The sequence below is a fragment of the Pipistrellus kuhlii genome, unplaced genomic scaffold (genome assembly GCF_014108245.1).
Source record: "Pipistrellus kuhlii isolate mPipKuh1 unplaced genomic scaffold, mPipKuh1.p scaffold_m20_p_7, whole genome shotgun sequence".
Taxonomy (NCBI): domain Eukaryota; kingdom Metazoa; phylum Chordata; class Mammalia; order Chiroptera; family Vespertilionidae; genus Pipistrellus; species Pipistrellus kuhlii.
In genome coordinates, this window is record NW_023425573.1 from 68,221,081 (window position 1) to 68,244,020 (window position 22,940).

At 45.2% G+C, this 22,940-nt stretch overlaps 1 protein-coding gene and 1 long non-coding RNA gene across 5 annotated transcripts in view; one reads left to right on the forward strand and one right to left on the reverse strand.

The window, feature by feature from the left end:
* The window catches only part of MGAT5 (alpha-1,6-mannosylglycoprotein 6-beta-N-acetylglucosaminyltransferase), a 353,237-nt gene that overhangs the window by 319,915 nt on the left and 10,382 nt on the right, over positions 1–22,940 (reverse strand). The gene's annotated exons all lie outside the window — the stretch shown is intronic.
* On the forward strand, positions 440–22,699 carry LOC118709853. Its single transcript, XR_004985162.1, has 3 exons — positions 440–535; positions 20,831–20,833; positions 22,686–22,699. It is a non-coding gene; the product is annotated as an uncharacterized LOC118709853 (long non-coding RNA).

Here is a 22,940-nt window from a genome sequence, read left to right on the forward strand (position 1 = left end):
GGAACCTGTTCTCTGCCATCTGAATATTTATAACATCTTTCGAAGACCAGACGGAAACATTAGCCTGCTGCATTTGGTGAAGCATTTAACTCACTCACCCCTAATGCCTCGGTAGCGCCAGACCAAATGCTTTCAGGGGCCTCATACAGCCGTGGGCCGGACGTCCCCCACCCTTGACTTAAGCAGTCAACACCCTACATCCTACAGAGTGCAGTGTTTCCAAAGCTGTTTCTGAAACCAAGGGGTGCCAGCTAAAAACGTGGAGCCGCCACAGGGAAGCCCGAGATCTGCCTTTTTAGCGAGCTCCTTCGCTCCCTCATCACCTGAAGTCAACAAACCACTGCGAGTTCCAGCTAGAGCACCTGGGGAGTGGAGCGAGGCCTTCTTCCCCGCCAGCCTAGTTTGGCGGGTGAACTGGGGACTCGGGGACGGGCAGCAGGCTCTGCCCTGCAGAGGCTGGTCTGCGTGGACACAGCTCCCACCCTCGGGCTTGGAGCTGCGCGGAGGGGCGCCTGGGGTGACTCCTCCCTCCCAGGTGGAGAACTCACTTACTACTATGGACAAAGGCCTGAATGGCCGAAGGTGAGCGGAGCCCCATCCACAGCGGCGCAGCGGTTAGCGAGCCCTCGGGCTGCGGTCTTCGGTGAAAATGGCAGAAGCGCAAGCCCCATTTGGCCAATAGGACGTGCCCACCACCCTTTTGCGAAGGTTTCCTGGCCCTTCATGGGCGCCTGTGTGTGTAATACAAAAAAGCTGCTCTCCACTCCCCACCTTCTGATGGAAGAGGCGGCCAACGTTGGACGAGGCAGGATTAGAAAACCACACGTCTTGCAAACGCTCATTTAAAAAAAAAAAATCAAAAGAAATGTCTTCTGGAAATGACTGAGATGGGATTGTCAGACTACCAATCCCTAGGGAGCGGCACGCGACGTCAGGCGGGGCACGCGACGTCAGGCGGGGCACGCAAAGTCAGGAAGGGCACGCGACGTCAAGAAAGGCACGCAACCTCAGGCGGGGCACGCAACGTCAGGGGCCTCGACGTTTGCCCCGGGGTTAGAGGTCATGGAGAAGACCTTGAGGGGGAAGGAGAGAAGGTTCAAGGCCAGACTGTCATATTTAGAAGGCATTTTCACAGTATAACCATTGTTTTATGTGTGCATTTTATTCCTCACTGTTGTATAATAGTTGACAACGCCAAGTACTTTTTAAAAATATCTTTCTACATGTTCTGAAGTGCCTGATAAAAGTAGAGGTAATAAAAAAAGACATTTTAGTCAATATCTTGTTAAAATTTATATCAAATACTGTTATTTTGGGAATGGCCAAATCACCTCTTTGACAGTACACATTTGTGCACTGGTTCAAGGGAGAAGGAAGGGCAAAGAGCAGGAGGCCTGTGGGTTTCAAAATGAGGCAGATTAGCAGAGGCTGGTTTGGCTCAATGGATAGAGCTTCGGCTTAGGGACTGAAAGGTCCTGGGTTCGATTCCGGTCAAGGGCATGTACCTTGGTTGCGGGCATATCCCCAGTAGGGGGTGTGCAAGAGGCAGCTGATTGATGACTCTCTCTCATCGATATTTCTGGCTCTCTATCTCTCTCCCTTCCTCTCTGTACAAAATTAATAAAATATATATATTTTTTTTAAATGAGGCAGATTAACCATTGACCTTTGTGCCCAGGCATTGTGTTTTACTTAGCTGTGTTTATAGTGTGTGTGTGTGTGTGTGTGTGTGTGTGTGTACACACATATATATCAATATATTGGACAAATGAGTCCTAATTTATAACATCTAGTCTTTCTAGATGTTAAAAAGGTTGCCAGTGTATGACAAAAATAGAGTTAGTAAACTAATTTTGTTCAATTCCTAAGAAGGACTGTTCTGAAAACATGGGAAGTAAAACTGTTAAAATCCTCCCTAAGCATTACAGATGCTTACTGTACTGTCCACTCTGTTGATAGAGATGAGAAGGGAAAGGGTTCTAGGCCAGAAAGTTCCTTCCTACTCAGAAGACACTTTCAGATTATAGCCTCTATATGCAGCTTAATCAAACTTAAATCCTTATTTGAGATGGCTAGTCCAGTGGTCAGCAAACTCATTAGTCAACAGAGCGGCATGTGGCTTGCAAGCCACAGTTTGCCGACCACTGGGCTAGTCTTTCTAGATGTTTGAAAGTGCACAACATATGTTAAAGGAGTTAAAGTGACGCCCTTTAAGCATTTTTTTTTTCCCTGTTAATTCATAGGAATGGTAGTATTTGAGGAATGGAGTTGTTAAATTTGATGTCTTGGAGAGTACGCCGACTGTTCACCAGGGAAGGAAGTACAGAAAAAAAGGATTCTGTGCCCATGAATCTTGAGAGAAATTAAATTACCTAACTATCTATAATAATAAAAGTGTAATATACTAATTAGACCAGACATCCTTCCCGACGAAGCTGGGGCTGCGAGGGAAGCCCAGGTCCCGAGTGCCAGCGGCTGGAGGGAAGCCTGGGTCCCAGGTGCCAGAGGGAAGCCAGTGCTGGCAGCTGGGTGAAGGCTTACCCTTGCAGGAATTCCATGCATCAGGCTTCTAGCTGTTACCTTTGTGCATATTAATTAATATCGCTGTGTATGCAAGGATAAACAAGTCTTAACGCCTGAATATATTAAAAGTAGAGGTAGTAAAATAATCCCTTTATAAAAGCCCTCTTGTTTTTAGGAAGGACTATCTCCTGGGAGAGTTTTTGTTAATCCACCTCTTGGAGCCAGGTGGTCCTGTATTTAGTCACTGAAGTGGTGGAGGAGGGAGAAGAGGAAGGGCGAAGGGGAGAGCTCTTTGGTAGTATCTCCCTACCTAGAAGAAAGTTTCAGGTTCTAACTATGGGTCTACATGCATTTTTGTAAAGTTCCTGTGTTTATTGTGGACAAGGTTCTTTATTTTGCAACATTGGAGCTTTTTAGATGTCCTGAGGTGACAATGTCTGATAAAAAGAAAAAAAAAGTAGAGCTAGTAAATTAACCAATTTTTAAATATCTTTTTGTTAGAATTGTTAGAAAAGAGGCATCTTGGACATGGAGTTGTTGGACCATCTTACAACTGGACATCAGGACTTGTTCATGCAAAGGGTGTGTGTGGATATGTTCATATTCTCATTGTGGTGATAACCACTGATGTGCATGTATCTCTTTAGGCTGTGCTATAGGAATATGTTGTTAAGTATGTCAGTCAAAACTTGCCTCCTTGCTAATATTTTAGAAGCATTATACTTTGTGTACTCTTGCTTTGGGTCTCATTTTTAATGGGACATTAAGGGAACACAATATTTTAACTGTGACTTTGTGAATATCTTTTATCTAGATGTCTGCTGTTATTTTTGTCCTTCATAAAATTTTTGTTACCAAGTAAGGCAGAATTACATTTTCTTCCAGATTGAGTTGGTGTAGGGTATTTTTGGTTATCAAAATACACATAGCTTTGGGACTTTGAAATGGTAATATTCATGATGTGTGAGAAAGCATCATACATAACTGTACCATCTTAAATACATAAAAATGGAAGCTTAGTTGTGTAGATACACAGGACTTAGAAGGACATGTCAGACTAAACTGCTTGTGATTATGGATGGCTTTGTTCTTTGCTTGTGTTTTTTAGTTTCCTATATATGCACTTGTTAACTTTAAAAAAAATAAATGTTACTTTAAAAGCCAAAAAGCAAACAAACAAAAACAAATCACTGTCTTGTTTTACTAATGCACAGCTGATACAGAGCTGAAGCCACATGACAAATCATACTCTTTTTGTGCAGCTAAGATAGTCTCAATCATATCTGTATGTAACATGGAGATAAAATGTATTATATTTTACCATGTTCAGCGGCAAAGTCTCTGGCTCCCAAATCTCTCAACAGACAGTTCATTATTTTAAAAAAATCAAAGATACTGATTTTACATTTACTTTTTCTCCCAAGTCTATGAACTTGCAGTGATCTAACACAGCAATTAACAACCTTTTTCATCTCATGGCATACAGACTAATCCCTAAAATTCTGCAGCACACCAAAAAGTATATATTTTTTGCCAACCTGACCAAAAAATAGGTATAATTTTGGTTCTTTCTCACCGGGTGGCTATTGTTGGCTGTTGTCATTTTTTTATTTGACAATCTAAGGGAAAAGAGGTCAGTGCATTGCATGTTTTAAAAATTCTTGTGGCACACTAGTTGAAAAACGCTGGTCTAAAATGTCAGTATCTGGGGACAGAAAGAAAAGCTGTCACCTCAGTGGTGAGCTGGACCACTCTGCTCACAAGATGCTCCAGCAAGACTCATTCACTTGCCTGATCAGCCTGACACCTGTGCGAAATGAAGACCTGCTCCAACCTTGAATCTTTCCAAACCTGGGTCTGAAAAAGCCAGAGGCGCCGAGAATCCAAGTTTACAGAACATGGAGGAGTGGGGTGTACATTTGGCAAGAGCCCAGTTCACAACAACCTCAGGTCTGGACTTCTGGTACTTTCTCCCACTGCAGTCACAGAGCTTCACAGATACAACAAATGGGGTCAAAACAGGAGAAAGCTGTCACGTAGCTTTGAACTGACATCCCAGTGCCAGACCACACCACCTATACTGTGTTTGGTCCCCACACTTTTGTACCTCCTATAATTAACTTATGAAAAGCATGAGTACTCTATGGTTCTTTGTGCTCAGAAACATTCAGTTCTCACATGTAAACATTTACAATCACCTATGGTGTTTCTAAACCCAATACTGTATTCATCTTCTCACTTTTTAAATATATTGAAAGGCTCAGGTTAAGGAAGCAGCCTGAGAGACCGAGGCCAAGGCCTAGGCCAAAGTAGAGCAGCCTGTGAGCGACTCCAGCATGTGTGGTCTCCCAGCTGCCAGAGATGACTACTGGCAACCTCCTGCCCGGATGGCAGGAGAAAGGAGGGGGAGCTTCCAAATTAATGCCTCCTGAACTGGATCTCCATGTCTATGTACTGGCGCCCAGTCGCAGCCACAAACTAGAGGACATTTTACAGAGAGGTGCTCTGCACAGACACCGAGGGGGCCAGGGCTCAGAAAACCATGGCGGAAGTTGATTCAGGGTTTGTATTTTAGTAGGTGAAGCTCTTTGTCCTTCTTTCTCTGCCTCAGTGGCCTCACTATTGCTTCTTTAAGACAGGGGTAGATAAGCTGCCATTCAAACCCTAGGACGTGAGGGAAGGAAACTGAATTACTATGCTCAGCACTCGCCAGGCCCTTCACACAATTCTGACATCCAATAGCCTCTCTGTTGGGGTCACCTGGTTATTGTCTGCCCCATCCCCACAATTCTCAATCCTATTCTGTGCCCTGATCAGCTGACACCTGTGGACCACTCACCTGGGCTCCACTGCCTTCTAGATTCCCATTGGTTAAGCCAACCAGAGGCCCAGTAGGGGGCTGGAGAAAGAAATGTCAGGGTACTTCTCCCCAGCTCACTCTCTCCTTGGATGCCATGTCTTTGGGCACCATTCTTCTTGACTACAGTTCCTGCTGGACGGCCCCTTTCCAGTTCCAGATCTTACTGGGCTCCGGTAACTCTACTTCCTCCCTTTGCCCCTCAGCCTTAAGGATGCAATGATTTCCCACTGTTGTTCGTCCCTGAGAGCCCCCTGGTGCCTGGCCAGCACCTCTATAACTGTTCCTTCCATCAGTCTTCATTCCAGCCATCTGGGGTGACTTCTGTTTCCTGCCAGGAGCTCTGACACTGGCTCTCACTCAGAGCATAATTGCTTTTGCAAGTAAGATGAAATACAAAGATGTGAGTTAATAAGCACATGGGAGCATTTCTAAGGGTTTGTTATAAGTACTAGGCCTAGAGAACTAATAAGGCTAATTCATCAACAGCGAGGCCTTGAACCCAACTCCTAATCCAGCCAAAAGATCCTGAGGCCTGGGGTCTAGCCTCCGTCCATATAAGGCACATGTGTCAAACACAAGGCCCTCGGGCCAAATCCGTCACGCCAGGCCTTGCAATGTGGCCCGCACCGCGCTGTCATCACTGCACTCCGCTGCGTTTCCATCACAATGACAGTTTATGACTGTTCAGTAAACCATTCGGCCCGCAATTTAGGCTGGATTTTAGATTTTGGCCCCTTCTCTGATTGAGTTCGACACCCCTAATATAAGTGCACAGTCATGTTGTTAAAAACTTATTCTGTGCTTTGAGCTATCTGCATACAATTGGGGGGGGGGGGGAACAAAACCAAAAACAAACAAACTCAGGGACCCAAGCAACATTCCAAGCCCCTTTAGGGGGAATACAACCTGCAAGAAGGACAAGGACAGCTACCTATCACCCACCTGGCACACATTTCACAACGGCCCTGTGAGGAAGCTGACTCCACCTGACAAATGGGCACACAGATTCAAAGAAGTTTACATGGATAAGCAACCTGCCTGGAGCCCCACACCCCAGCTGGGACTGCTCCTAAAGCTATTCTTTCTGCTCCGTTTAATTAATAAGTGCTTCTTTATTAATTTCCCAAGTGACAAGTTTTAAAGGAGGGAAATAAGGACTCATGGTCTCCAAATTATTTCTGAATTGGGCCTAGAGAGATCAGGCTCTCTAGTTTTAAGCAAATCAAAAACACCAAAGAAAGAGAATTTTGATCTCAAGGACTAGTTCATCAATTGGTTAACGAAGTTCTCTGTGATACAAAAAACAAAACAAAAAAACACACACATATATAATGTGTCTGAATGGTATAAAGTATAAAGTAGAATACTGTGAATATATGTGTGGATGTGTGTGTCTGCAATGACTGTTTATCACTATAGTAGGCAATGGTAAATACCATCGAAAACTTATCTCTAGAATGGTGAGAGGGCTGTGCTCTTCTGTACAGTTTGAATTTCCTACCATGAGCATAAAATTTAATTTCTTATTTAAGAAATCAGGAAGGAGAGGAAGAGAGAAGTAGGCTGGTTTTTCTAAACATACAGACCAGTGGTTCTCAACTTCAGCTGTATCATGGATTCACCTGAAACACCCAGGCCCCACCCCTAGAAATTCGGCTTTAAGTGCCTGGGGTATCGCCTGGGCAGTGGGAGTCTTTCCACTCCCCCAGGTGATTCTTGTAGAGAGCCACTGGGTGAGTCCTAGCCCATTAGATACAATTTAAGGAAGGTGAAGAGGTTTTAACCTTTTGCATGCCAAAGACTCCGCTGGCAATCAGGTGAAACCTCCTCCAAATACTGTTTTCTAATGTGCAAAATAAAACAAATCATTTTAAAGCAAACAAATCATACTTACCCGTAGTTTTCACACTATTGTTATTGTGGTATTGTAACGTAAGTGCTTCTTTATTAATACACCAAGTGACAAGACCTAAAAGTAGTTCTGTTAAGTACCATCATCCAGAAGTCATAATGAATGTAAATAATATTTGAAGACATCTGTGGAAACTTTAATGTGATTTATTGGTGACAAAGTCAAGATACTTCTAGAATTAATTTGATTTGTTACCTACATTCATAAGTAAATAAAATGCCAAATTCCAATTAGAATTCATTGTACATAAAAGATGGAATTTTCTCCCCATTCAAACTGACAGATTCCCAGGTGTAGAGAAGGAGGAGAGCTTGTGTCAGGGCCAAGTTCCAGGACTAGCTCAGCCCACCACCAGGTGAAAGATCTCCAGCAGAGGGAAGGAAAAGAATGGCAACCTTTTGCATGCTAATTTCCAGTAGAGGCTGGTTTTTGGTGTGTTTTTTTTTTTTGTTTTTATTTTTAAAGTAACTCTGTAAGGCTCCTTCAAGACATGAGAAATTTGCATTTCCTGAAAACTAACTACACTGTATATATCTTAATTACAGCAATATTTTTCAAGTGCCACTTTGTGTGAAAAGATCCCTGTTCCTTCCACTGAAAAGACTCAGCTGTTTTATCTGCCTCAAGACATCTGTCACATCAGTGCCAATATCTCAGGATTTAGAAGGAGGTTTTTGGAAACTTTCTAACTGCTTAATCCAATAGGTTCCCTTTTGATACGGAATTTTTGGACTGGAACCCGGATTCTTTATCGGCTGGAATTGAAGAATGAATCCGTGGACAGAAAGTGGTATAGCAAAGGTGGAGATTTGCTGAAGAACAAATACATGGGGAGAGAGAAATGTTAGGTCAGAGGAATTCCAGAAGCCGATGCATGCAACTGATGGTGACACAGATAACAGACTAGTGCACTGGACAGATGGCAACACAAATGCTGGTCCCTTCCTGGAACCCGTGACGAACCAGTGCTTCAGGGTGGCGCAGATATTAGCTCCTTTCCTGGAACCCCTGCCCGCGGCGGAATATCCACCCGCCCTCAGCTCATGGTTTTCCGCCCTCACTGAAAACCTGTGTAAAAAAAGTGACTCGCCTCACGTCCCGCACGACTTCCCCAGTCCTACCCTCAGGACCCATGAACCTTGCCCGGGAGTGCAAGATTAAACTTCCTTTTGACCGGCCTGGACTCTCTGTCTTTGTTTCCTGCCCCTCGAACCTCATATTTGGTGCAGAAACCCGGGAGGGTATGAGCACTCCATCTGACCTTTCACGAACCTCACAGGAAAGAATCTCACAAATAGGGAAGGGGGAAAAGGGTCCCACTGAGCTCCTTTTTCCTGTGTCTTATAAAGGCTGCAGACCCTGGTGCCCTGATAACCCTCTGATTGGTCACTGTTCCCCTAGACTGGTTACTATAGTAACTCCTGGGCTGGAAGGTTGAACCTCACATAAGGACTTGTGAAATTCTCCCTCTCTCCTTCCTTATTCTTTTCCTATTCCCTTTGGGCTTTCTTCTTCTTCTGGATGAAGGGCTTCCTTCCCTTTATCTTGTAAACATAGACCTTTTGCTGTTCCCAGCTCCCTCATCCCATGGAAGCATACCTTCTGCTGCTCTGTAGCCCTTAATTTTTTAAGGTTTCCTCCATAGTCTCCTTTATTTCCAAAATTTCCTAAACTTGTCCTATTTCACCCCCAAAATTCCCATTTCATTTTCATACAGTGCTATGCTGCCTTCATAGAACCTGAATGCTCCTTTTCTCCAAGCTGAATTTAAAATAGTGTTTAATATGTACTAAGTGGCTATTATACTTCAGGTACAGTGCTAGGCTCTCTTCCTGGACTAATTCTAATGTTCGTATCCGTGTTGTACTAGTGTCCTAGCTTACTAATGCAAAAATAAAATGACTCAAAACTTCAAAAGAGAGTTTGATATTATAGAATCACGGGGGGGAGGGGGGGTGCATGTAGGGGGGGAGGGGAGGGGGGATATGCCATACCTCGTTTTATTGCTCTTTGCTTTATTGCACTCCACAGATTTTCCTTTTTTATACAAGCTGAAGACCCCTCTCTCAACAAAAAGATTTAAGACTTCCTTTACTATGATACTTGCTTTATTACCGTGTCTGAGACCAAACCCACAATATCTTTGAGGTGTGCTTGTACTCATTCTATTACTGTGGCCTGACACCTAACCCAAAATATATCTGAGGTATGCCTGTAGTTATTTTTAACTAAACAATAACATTTTCTCCTGGGGTGGGGAAGGACCACACCCACTTATCCTAGCAACAGACGGAGCTGAGTAACTCAAAGGCCTATTTTTATTCGTAGCCACACTTTTCTGAAGACTCCAGAATGACTTTTTAAACTTCTTCCATACTTCTCCATTCGTGGAGCGATATTACTCATGAAATGCCAGGCAGCGGCAGGGTCAGACCCAGCCTGTGGGCATATGGCTGGGAAGAAGCAGTGGCCAGTCCCCAGGGAGAAGAGAAACCACCTCCCCCCCCCCCCCCCCCCCCCCCCCCCCCGTGGGGACAGGCGTCCAGCAATCTGGGGAGCCTGGAACATGTGACGTCGAAATCAGGCTGGGGAGGAGCCCTAACACCATCACTGTCTTCACATGAGAAGGTTCCCGTTCCATACCCACAAAAGGGCTTATGAAATGACCCTATTCAAACATTCTGATTCCAAATGTTCTCAGGATTCATTTTCTTTACTCAGTATCTGAAATGGGGTAGGGGGCAAGGGGTGGCATTATTTTGTTTTCTGATCCCTAAGAAGTCAGTTCTTCCTGAAGGCATTTAATGTGATGGGGAGGCTCAACCAGTGAATGAGCTGGTTCAACGTTAACCAAACACTGTAGCAAAACTTAGGATGCCTCAAACTCTTCTTAAAACAGAGGAAAGCTTGGGGAAAGGAACCCACAAAAGAGACCTCACTCGGAAAAGAGCAAAAAAGAAGACTAACCAACATCATGAGCATCTTCAAACCAGCCCAACAGGAAGTCTCAGCAATCCACCCTTTGCTCTCATCTGTCTCTTCCACCAGGGTAGAGATGTACAGAGGTAAATGGAGGAAATTGGTGCTGGTGGTGAAAGAGGGGGGAGTATCAAGAAGACAGAAATGACATTTATTGAGTCCTAGAAAATTTAAGGGACGTTCACATACATCATTAACTCCTTCAATTTCCCCCAAAATCTTATCAATCACCTCCCCAATCTCATTGTATTTTATTAGAGACTTTAAATTTAGTTTAAGAAAGAGAGAGATGAAAAAAAAACATCAATGCGAAATCCAGGCATCCCTCCACTGCCTTCTGCATTCCCCCAACTGCGAATGGAACAAGCACTTTCATTGTTTAGGGTGATGCCAACCAACTGAGCCACACTGGCCATGACTCACCTCCCAATTTTAAAATGAAACCAATGTCAGAGAGGCTAGGCAACTTGTCCAGAAGCACACAGCTGGCAACAGAGTCAGAACTGGAAACTAGGTGGTCTTGGCTAAGGACCAGGCTTTCTGCTGCCCCTCACTCCTCAGATCTGGTGAGCTACTTTCAGCTCAAATTTAAAGGTTCAGGAAAATGGTATTCCAAGTTCCTTAAAAAACAAACAAAAAACTTTACGAGGTAATAATTTTCATGCCATTGCCCCATTAGATAATCTCTTGGAAGTAAGGGGAGGGGAGATGGAGAGGGAGGACATCAATGAACACCCAGGAAGTCAGAAGAAAAAAATAAAGGACCAAACAAACAAGAACAGAAAGACAGGAATGGTGTGGGTGTGGGGATGGATTCCAAAAAACATTGACACTGGTGAGTATTCAAGTTCGACAAGGAATATTCAGCAGGCAGTTTGTGATCACTGTCTAAAGGTGATCTTCAGAGTATAATGAGCCAGACTTATGCCCCTTCTGGAAGGTGCTCTTAGCTGGTCAACCAAGAGACAGTGGCTGAGACCCAAGAGAGACAGGGCTTCTGTTTCGGCAAATCATGTGACCTGCTCTCCCCGGTGACATCACTCTCCAAGATGTCATCAGGGACCTGACCAATCTCCCAGACCAGGCGCCTTCACAAACTGCTGTGGCCACACATCTCATTAGTGAGTGTGCACCTTTAATATAGGTCAACTTATTTTAAACTGATAAACATGTAAACATTACTAAAACCTAAGTCCTTCATTTTCACGGGAAATAAACAGAAGTTAAAGTTTTCATATTTTCTTCCTATACTGATCTGGGGTTGCACCCCAGTGACCACTTGGAGCCCAATGACCTCAGCTTCACCTGAGTCACATCCCTGACATCTTCTCCAGATCAGTGGTCCAGGTCTCCACTGCCGGCACTGATGGCCAATCATCATTTCTGCCCATTTTCTTGGGATCCACAACCCATCCCTCCCAGATTCCTTTACCTCCTCAAATCAATAATTATCAATACTTTAATACTTGTCTTTCCATCGTGATCACCCAGCAAAACCCCCAACTTGTCACAACAAACTTAGCCTCAGTCTACCTTCTCTTCAGCACGCAGGCAGCTCAGCAGGACCTGGGAATACAGTGCCCACATGAACATTGTTGCCAGGTGACGTCATTGAAGGTCTTTCAACATCAGGAACAGAGGCTTACTAGTATTCTTCTCAATCAGCTCCATTTCCCTTTCTCCTCAGCCAAGGATTCCAAATCCATGCCCCTTCCCCCTCTATTTCCAGAAGCCTGCCTGGCCGCTGTCTCATCCATCCACTCCACCATTCCTCTGTTCATTCCAACACTTACTGAGCACCCACTATGTGCCAGATGCCACGCCAAGGACAGAGATGAAACTGAATCTCACAGTGCTGACATTCCAGTAAAACAGTCAGGTGTTGGGAGACGATGAAAATAAAGGAAATGGGGAACAAGCAGAAAATCCCGGTCACCGGATGTGACCCACGTCACTTCCTGCCCACTTCTCCAGCTTCCAATGTTTTTTATTGAGGTAAAATTCACATTACAGTAAATTAACCTTTAAAACTGTATACTATGCCAAAGCCGGTTTGGCTCAGTGGTAGAGCGTCGGTCTGCGGACTGAAAGGTCCCGGGTTCGATTCCGGTCAAGGGCATGTACCTTGGTTGCGGGCACATCCCCAGTAGGGGGTGTGCAAGAGGCAGCTGGTTGATGTTTCTCTCTCATTGACATTTCTAGCTCTCTATCTCTCTCCCTTCCTCTCTGTTAAAATCAATAAAAAAATATTTTAAAAAATAAGTGTATACTATAAGGTGGCTTTAGTACATTCACAATATTGTGCAACCATTACCTCTGTCTAGTTCTAAAACATTCTTACTGCCCCCTCTCCCCCCGCAAAAAAAAACCCCAGAACCATCCCACCCACCCTCCTTCCCCAGCCCCTGACAACCACTGACCTGCTTTCTGCCTCTGGATATACCTACTCTGGGAATTTCCTAGCAATGGAATCACACAACCCCCTCCAAGGCACACAACAATGGGAGCATTTACAGCAGGGCCCTTCCCTAGATGTGGGGGTCGGAGATTGCATTCACCTTTGTGCCCCTATGCCTGGCACATAAGTACTCAGCAAATGTTCCGGGGGCCACACGGATGAGCCCTGCAAAGGATTAGTGGCTCAGCATCTAAGCCTTTCAGAGCTGCATGCCATGCTAGACACCATCTGACCCAACTCGCCCACTTTTGCAGAACAGAAAGAGGCTCACAAAGCGGTTCATGGCAGGGCAAGTGTCAGCTCCCAGATCTCCTGACTTCCCAGCTGTGTCCTGCCCTATTCCAAGAAGCACTTGTTACCCAAGACAGTATCCTCTGTCTGCACACTCTGCTGGGTGTGCTCACAGTGTATATCTGAGGCTCACAGAGGCTCAGAGGCTGAGCACAAGCCAGACTGTCCATGATGGGAATGTGACGTGTTCCAGGCCCTCACCTTAACAGCTCACAGCAGCGATGGCCCCACACAATCAGCCTTGATGGGACGAACAGTCATGGACACGGACAGAGTGCTGAAAACAGGGGCCGGAGTTTGGTGGAAAGAGGCACTGCACCATGCTTAGCTGCGCCTAATTCTATGTTCTCATGAGTACGAGGGGTACTCAGTGTTACGAAAATTATAGAAGGAGTACACATATGTCAAAAAAAAAAAAAAAGGCACCCTTGGCTATGAAGAATTCATCTTACCACTTTATATCATAACAGCCACCGGCTATGAGCATGTTTGCCCTTCCTGGATAGGAGACTTTGAGTCTCGCCTTATCTTTCTTGTAAATGCAGACTCATTCTTTTAAATAAAAATGGAAACTTTTTTAGGACAAGAAAAACCATCTGCCTTCCCCCTCCCCCCCAAAAAAACCCTTTCCATGTTTTTATATGAAAGATCTCTGGTGGAAGTTTCTCTTGCCAAAGGCAACTTTTCTTTAGCCTCAGAGGCATTTCTCTTTGCAGAACTCATTTTCAGAAGATTATTCAATATTCAATATTTACCTTACCAATTTATCTGCAATGAGGCAGCCCAATCTAGTGTATCTCATAGAGAACAGGCAGCTTTGGAATCAGAGACCTGAGTGAAGCCCCCAATCTGCACCTTATCTGTACAGGGGCCATATATCCCCATTTAAAAAAAAAAATTATTGATTGATTTTTAGAAGGAGAGGGTGAGAAAGAGGAAGAGAGAGAAGAGAGAGAATAAAAAGCATTGATTTGTTGTTCCACTTATTTATGCATTCACTGGTTGCTTCTTGTATGTGCCCTGACCAGGGATCGAACATACAACCTTGGTGCATCAGGTTGATGCTCTAACCAACAGACCTACCTGGCAAGGGCTCATCTATCCCTATTCATGCCTGTTATCCCAGCACAATCATTACTACCCCCTTTCACTCTCAAAAGTGTTCAGGTCTGTATGATAAATTATGTGGTCACCTTAAAATTATGAGTCACTGCAGACAAGACACTTTCCCATAACTCAGTTTCACATTTGTTCAATGAAAACCTAATTTGCAGGGCTGTCATTAGCACTCAAGGCATGGCTCCCAGGAGCGCCCAGGATGCCCCTGTGTGCTCCAGAGATCCGTTTTCGGAAAAAGCGTTCCTCTGCATGTGAGGTCCTCACCGTTGACTGTCAGTTTGAAGACAGGACCAGTACCCACTTTCACTGTGAGCTGGTCTATAAAATTATAATGGCATCTACTGTGTCGAGCAGCTGCACAATGACTTCTGTGCAGGGGTATGTAAGCACCTATACTATCTCCACAAAGGTAGATGAAGATTAAAATTCACACCAAACAAACCCCTATGAAAAGGAGATCAAGTGACTGGCTCGGAATAGGGGGGAGTAGTAGGAGATCCTTCAAACTGAGTGAAATAATCACCCCTCAGCCAATGAATGTGTAAATTTCTTACTTTCCCAAACAAACAAAAAAAACAAAACAAAACAAAAAATGCCCTTATCAATCCAATGATAGGACAGTTTCTCCATAAAAGGACTGAGGTATCTCGCTTAAGAAATTAGGTCAAAAATGATCAGCATGGCTTAGTGTTTCCCAAAGTGTGGTACTCGTACCCCCAGGGGTACGGGAAGAGTTTGGTGGGGGTACGCATTGCACTGGAGTTTGGTGGGGATAGGCACTGCACCGTGCTTAGCTTTGTCTAATTCTACATTCTCATGAGTACAAGGGGTACGCAGTGTTACGAAAATTATAGAAGGAGTACATATATGTCAAAAGTTTGGGAAACAATGGCTTAGTGGTTGAGCATCAACCCAAGAACCAGGAAGTCACAGTTCCATTCCGGGTTAGGGCACATACCCAGGTTGTGGACTCAATCCCCAGTAGGGGGCTGCAGGAGGCAGCCAATCAGTGATACTCTCTCAGCATTAATGTTTCTCTCTCAATCTCTCCTCCTTCCCCCTCTATTGTTTTAAAATCAATAAAGATTTTTTTTTTAATTAAGCCAAATAGCACCTACAGTCTTGCACATGAAACTGTATGTAAAGCAATCAGCAGCTCAGGAAACAACAGAAAAGGAGAGATGCTGTCCTTCATCGAAAAGCTCGTTAAACAGATGTATGTTCCCTTCGGTCTGACATGAGCAGTAACGATATAATGGGGCTGCTCCTGAAACCTTAAGATAGGGGTGTCGAACTCAATCAGAGAAGGGGCCAAAATCTAAAATCCAGCCTAAATTGCGGGCCGAATGGTTTACTGAACAGTCATAAACTGTCATTGTGATGGAAACGCAGCGGATGCAGTGATGACAGCGCAGTGCAGGCCACATTGCAAGGCCTTGTGTTTGACACATGTGCCTTAAGAGAATGGCTTTGACTCATTAAGAAAGACAATCAATAAACCCACAGAAAAATGGACGTGAACAATTTCAAATGGGTCCATTCCAATCTTGAGTATATCTTTTTTTGAAACGAATGTAAAAAAAAAAATACTGTTCTTATTATAATTTAATACGTGTTGAAGATCCCTCTGCATGCCCGACTACTAAAGAAGCGGAAAGGAAACGGTCAGCACTTCCACGCTCTAAATATAGACGTAGACGCTGCGAGAGGAGAGCGATGCACTTGGCCGCCCAGCTATGACTCCGTGCCCGGAGGACAGCAAGGAGCAGGGCAGAGGGGGCTGTTCTGTGCAAACTCACTTCCCATCGACAGAAGTTTCTAGAAAGAGAAAAAAGGCTAATGCTGGTCCCAAAAATCCGACTACAGATACCGAGTAGCATCCTCCACTGGACTCACTGTGGGCAAGGTAACCACCAGGATGACATACACACCCACGGGGCTGTCTGCCTCTGCCTCACACCCAGGGTAGCAAGGAAAACATCCCAGCAACCGTGTGTACAACATCTTTCTTGTGCAATGCAGTACTTCTTAGAGTTCCTGTGATTGTGTAACTCAGAGACATAGAACAGGAAAAGAGAAGTTGGCCTGTATATTGTTAATTTTCTTGCAGTTTTTCTCCACTTGAAAAACTGAACCAGAAGTCACACTTCTGTCTAGGACTCAGATAATCAGTACGTTTTGGCTTTAAACACATCATGTACCTTGTGCTGATCACTACAGCCTTCCAGGAGGAATGTTCTGACATTACCTCCTCGTGCATAATAAGAGAATAAACCAAGGATTAATCAGGCTCAATGCTTAGACCAGGTCCAAGAAGGAAATAAAACCGTTGGAGGTAAGCCCACACCTCTCCACTGTTACCTGGAAGTACTGGCGACAGGCCAAGTCAGGAGGAGTCAGCTCCCGATTAACAGAATAGATAGGGAAGCGGTGGAGGGTGTACTGTCCAGACCAGAGCACTCCAAAATCTAGGACTGTGTGTCACAGACCCCTCGGCAGACTGTAAGGCCTAAGGACCCTTCTCTGGACTTTTTAAAAATGTTTTTATTGACTTGAGAGAGAGAGGGAGAGGGAGAGGGAGAGGGAGAGGAGAGGGAGAGGGAGAGGGAGAGGGAGAGGAGAGGGAGAGGAGAGAGAGAGGAGAGAGAGAGAGAGAGAGAGAGAGAGAGAGAGAGAGAGAGAGAAACATCAATCTGCTGCCTCCTGCATTCCCCTCCCTGGAGATCAAGCCTGCAACCTGGGCATGTGCCCTGACCTGGAATCAAACTGTGACCTTCTGATTCATAGGTTGATGCTCAACCACTGAGCACATTGTCCAGGGCCTTCTTGGGATTTCTAATTCATAAAATGAAATACATAGGAATACAGAGGAAGTCAATTATATTTAAACTAGAGGCCTGGTGCACGAATTCGTGCATTTGTGGAGTCCAGTCATCCACGCCTGGTGGAGGGGAAGCAGGGAAATCAGGGGCAGGGCCAGCCAGGGGGAGTTATTAGTGTCAAAGCTCTTTGCAGGGTGTACACACGTTTGTTGTTGGCTCTCAGATGAGTTGAAGCTTCAAAGGTGCTTTAGTGTCAGGGACACTTACAGCTTCCGTTTCTAAGCCTCTCCCTCGACAGGTAATGAGGTTTTGTTCCCTGCTGACAAACTCTGTGAAAAGAGGCCGTGGTGTGATGTGGCTGCCCTCTTTGGTAGTATGCAGTGGAGAGAGAACACAGAAAGATGGTGGTTGTGCTGGGCACCTCTCCTGGACACCTGACTGGCGGCCCAGACCATAAGCGGTTTTCCTTCTGGTCATTCGTCATAGCCACTGGTCATTCTGGTCGTCCCACCGTTCATTCGCTTGGCTTTTATATATATAGATATGGTGATCAAAATATTTTTTTTATTGTGATATAGTAACACATATGCTTACTTGGCAATGCATTAAATAACACTATGTAGTAACAGGTTATAACCGCCATAATTTCAGTCATAATATTTCAAGATATCTGTTAGCCACCTATGATGTGACATAAACTGTTGAATTTCTATTGGTGACCAAGTCACAGACAACACTAATATTTCTGTGATTTGACATCAACATTCAAAAGTTAAGGAGTTGCTTGATTTTTTTTTGTTAGAGGTGAATAAAAATCAAGGTGTAATATTTTCCCACACAAATCTACAAATCCCCCTTGAAACCCTACCAAGTGGTGTCTATGAAACACAGGTGATAATCTGGTTTTATCCCCTACTCCTAGGATTTCTCCAAATGATGAAGAGCCCTACACCCAGGACCCCAAGGACCCCGGCCCAGCAGGAGCCACAGCCAGGCATGGGAGGGGAGAGGGTCTGCAGTATGGGGCCAACATCTCTGTTCCGCTTTTCTGTCAGTTGCATCCAATACATGAACCACAGTTTTTTGTTGTTTTTTTTAACTTGTTAGTATTGAGAGTTTAAATCGGCTGACTCATCCAGCCAAGGGGAACTTACAAGTCACTTCCCCTGAGCTCTGTGTTTTAAATTGTACCCAGGCCAAGCCCCCAGGCTCATAGCAAACTCCTAACGCTCCTTTACTATCTGAAAGCAAACTCTTAGAAACACTTCCTAAATGCAATTTCAAACATAAATTTGTTGCCCTAAGAGTAACATAAATGAGAACAAAAGGAAAATAATTTTTTTTTCAACCAACCTAACACAGATTTCAATTTGCAATTCGTTGGGCAAGTCTAATGTAGAAGATATGATGGGGTTATTAGGTGCTTGTGCTTGACATTGACGCAGGTGAGGTGGAGGTGGCAGGGGTGGTCTTTGTTAATGTGTAACTGAGGTCTGCAGGTGCAGGTAACAAACCAGTTTTCTTTTTCATCCATGACCATCTCACAGTGAAAAAGTCCTTGTAATAACCTGATTATTATTTATCAGGAAAGGAGGGAAGGGAAGACTAGATATAGGCATGCCATTTATACAGCTTTGCCAAAAGTTGCACTTAGCACTTTCCAAGTCTGTTCCCCGCTGGTGGATGGGGAAAGGGAGTGGACAAGGCAGTTTGACACATGCCCAGTAAGTTCTGAGAGACTTGGGAATGGGCCTATCTGCCCATCAATCACACCTCGAAGCCAATCAGTGGCCAGAATAGGCGTGGTCACTGTAAGTGCGGGAACCTGAGTATTTAAACTTCCAAATAAAGCAAGTTCCCTCTTGCCCTCTCCCCCTGGCATGCTGGGTTTCCGTTCTCCTGTGGCAGGGATGTGCTTCCTTGCGCCCATGTGGCACCCAGCCATGTTGGACTCCACACAATAGACTAATGGGCTGTAATTGGCTTGGATGCTGAACCACACCCGCCTGCACCATGGGATGGAAGCTCTGGACACTGGCCCTGCTTCTGGCTCTGCGGGACTCCCAGCTGCCCTTCTTGCAGGGCTGGCTTAGGGGAATGGGCCATTGCAACCCAAGAAATGTAACCTCACCCAAATAAAGCCTTCTCCCACACCCCCTCCTCCCGTGGGGGCTTCGGAGAATGCTTATTTCCGTGGTACTCTAAGAACCTCACTCCCACTTGTGTCTGGGAAATCTGGCCCTTGAATTCCTCCGGCAACAGTGGAACACTCCAGGGTCTAAGACTGTTCTAGCCATCACAGATGGTTAGCATCCCTGGTCCCCACCCAGTAGATGTGAGTAGTGTCCCTCAAGCACTGATAACCAAACTGCTCCACACATTTCTAAAATGCTCCCTTAAGACTCCCAGCACCAGCCAAATTCATGGTGCAGTTCCCACATTCTGCCCCGCTCTGGGTGTCACCCTGAGGAGATAGTTCCCAGGAAATGCCAGTGGCATTACCGAAGCTCCCGGGTGGCTTCCCCAGGAACAAGAGACCTTCCAGGAGTTCAGCCCTCGGGACAAGAAACTCAGAAGGAGGCAGGGAGAACAATGCAGCCAGACAGATGGAGGTGAAGAGGAAGCCAAGGGGATTCCTGGGGTTCCCAGAGTCGCCAGGCCGGGCTATAGGCAGCTCCTGGCTCCTCTCCCGGAGCCCGAATGTGGATTCTCCACTTCTGTGTGATGAAGCAAGTTCTGGCAGGTTTCTCTGCCAGCACCCGGGGCGCCCTTATTAATTACAGGGGCCGCCCACCTGACCTAGGCGGGCAGTGGGCACAGGAAATGCCCAGAAGAACCTGTTCTGAAGTCCCAGAGCCTCCCTCATTCAGACAGCACCTGAGCTCTTCACGCTGGTCCTGAAGCCCCTGCATTTTCGTTCCGTGCTGGCTGCCAACAAACAGGTGGGCCAGTGGCCATTCTTCACCGGGCATTTCAGATTCTAGAAAGATATTTCCAGATCATCCTGAAGCCTTTGCCTCCTCGGCTCTTTTTCATCATCTCATTAGTCACAACACATAAATAAGATGGCTGCCCTTTCCAGACAGGTCTGGGAAATTAAGGTGCTAGAGAAATCTGGCCTCGAAGGACCCGATTAGGCCTGAGTAGGGGAAAAAGAAATTTTCCCCCATCTTTCCAACCCCAAAAGTCCATGGTTTAACATCTCTAAAATCTTTTTATAAAAGAATGGCACCGGGATTCAGAAATGTGACGGTCAGGACCAGTTGCCAGGAGGTGTTCTAAAAGAAGCCAGGGCCGAACCGGTTTGGCTCACTGGTAGAGCGTCCATCTGCCGACTGAAAGGTCCCAGGTTCGATTCTGGTCAAGGGCATGTACCTTGGTTGCGGGCCCATCCCCAATGGGGGGTATGCAGGAGGCAGCTGGTTGATGTTTCTCTCTCATCAACATTTCTAGCTCTCTATCTCTCTCCCTTCTTCTCTGTAAAAAATCAATAAAATATATTTTTTTAAAAAAATAAATAATAAATAAAAAAAATAAAAGAAGCCAGGAACAGTATCTCCCTGCCTCTTCCAGGAATGGACTTCCATTAAATCACAAAGAAGGGTATGGCTGGAACCTAATGAATAAATAATTAGCACTTGACTAGAATGCGTGTCCCTGTGAATTCCCGCTAGTTTCCACAAGAGAGCCTCAATTAAAGTAGAAAAATGTGGGTGGGAAGAAGTAATGCTACTTATAATGGCGCATTTTAGAATGGCTTGAAAAGTGGTCCTATGTAAGCCAATCGGGTACAATGTTAAATAGCAAAAAAAGTAACTGTTGGATCTAAGTAAATAGACAAGAAAGTTTGAGGATGACACAGGAAGTGGGTTAGTTTCACAGCTGCCAGATTTACAGTGTAATTTCCATAGGAGCATCAAGAGAATTAACAGACTTTCTAAACAGCGGGTCGCCACGCACAGGGGTCATGACTCAGTCAAGCATGAGGGTCAGAGAGCTGTGCTCCTGAGCCCCAGACGAGCACTGGGGCTTTGTGGGCGACAAGCTGTCACAGCTGCTCAGCTCTGCCCGCACCTGGGACCACAAGAAGCAACCAAGGAGAACAGCGACTGTGTGCTGGTAAAACCTCATTTACAAAGCCGGAAACGGGCCACAGTGGCGACTCCTGGCCAGCATTTCTCACATAAAGGAAACCGAAGAGAAAACATCAGAGGCATAAGGGCAGGAACTGTTTCATGAACTTTTCTTGTTGTACATGTATATATGCGAGTTCTGAGTCCATTTCCTACTGCAGGCTGGGGGTCCAAAGTCACTATATTAGAAATAATAAATAGCTTTTTGTGAGAATAAACAAGTTATCTTCTCTGTCAAAGAACAGTTTAGGCAGCCGCTATTTTGGCTTGGGCGACTTGGCAGCCACCGTTTTGGCCCTCATGCGTTTTGGCCCATTGCACCTCCCTGGGGCCCGCCATCTTGAAACAGCAAAGGTCAACCCCTTCCTTTAAATTAGCCAATCACGAAAGACTGTGAGCCTAAGCTCCAATCAAGAGTAAGGGACAGAAGCCTAACCAGTGGTCATGGACAGCAGGGGGGTGGGGGCATACGTAAGGAGGGGTTTGGGATGGGAATGGGGGGATGAGGACAATTATGTGATACCATAATCGATAAAGAAATAAAAAAAAAATTTTTTTAAAGAGTAAGGGACAGGTCACCCGTGTCAGAATTAAAAGGCTGAATGGACTTCCGCTCAGTGTGTGCGCACCCTTATGCCTTGCTACCTGGCTCTTGAGTATGCTTTGTGTTCTACTAAGACCCCTGAATTTGGGGGCTCGCCTTATTTCTAACAGTTTGAGAAGGGAAGACAAGTCTGCCTTCGACTGAAACTGCAAAGAATTTAAAGGTCTTTCATGCTAAGGAAAAAAAGGGAGGATGTTAGCTGAAACCGGTTTGGCTCAGTGGATAGAGCCTCAGTCTGCAGACTGAAGGGTCCTGGGTTCGATTCCAGTCAAGGCCATGTACATTGGTTGCGAGCACATACCCAGTAGGGGGTGTACAAGAGGTGGCTGATCAATGATTCTCTCTCATCAATGTTTCTAACTTTATCCCTCTCTCTTCCTCTCTGTAAAAAATCAATAAAATATATTTTAAAAAAGGGGGGGTTAGATATATTGGGCACACTCTTGAGCCTACAGTATAATCTTAAGAGAATATTTTTAATTACATATTTAATAAGAATATTTAGTTACAAGTAGTCCAAAATGATCTTCAAAAGGACACTAAAATATTTCTTATGCTATTGAAATATCTGACAAGAGCTGTGTATGAGTTAGCCATTGCTGTATAACAATCTTCCCCCAGAACTCAGTGGCTTTAACAACAATCCCTGTTTACTGCCATAACTCTGCAGGTCAGCTAAGTGGTTCTGGTGATCTGGCTTAACTGATTTGAGCAAGACAAGTTCAGGAGACTTCAAGCAGACAAGTTCAGTTGGAAGTCTGGCCTCGGCTGAGGCAGCCTGGCTCGTCCCCAAGTGTTTCTCAGCCTCCCCAGGAGGCCAGTCTGGGCATGCTCTCAGGGCAGGGATCTTGGAGAACTCACCCAGCTGTGTAAGAGACTATTAGAAACACCTACACTCTTCTGAACTGTTTACTGGGCATTTGTTAATGCCCCACTGGCAAAAGCGGGCCACGTGGCCAATCCCAGTGGCAGGAGAGGGGAGAGGAGGGGACCTCACAGTTACAAGGTAAAGAGTATGGACCCAGGGAGCCATTCATCAGGACCATTAGCGCAATCAATCTCCACAGGCAATGTTTCGTTCGCCATCTCCTTGGCAGAAGCAGAGAGATTTTACATTGCTTTAAGTTCTTCCATGTCCATTTCTCATTTTGTTTTGCCAGTATCATTTCTGAGGCAGGAAGGCAGCGTGAAAAGAACCAGGCTCTGAATCAATGAGATCCACATCTAAACCCTGATTCC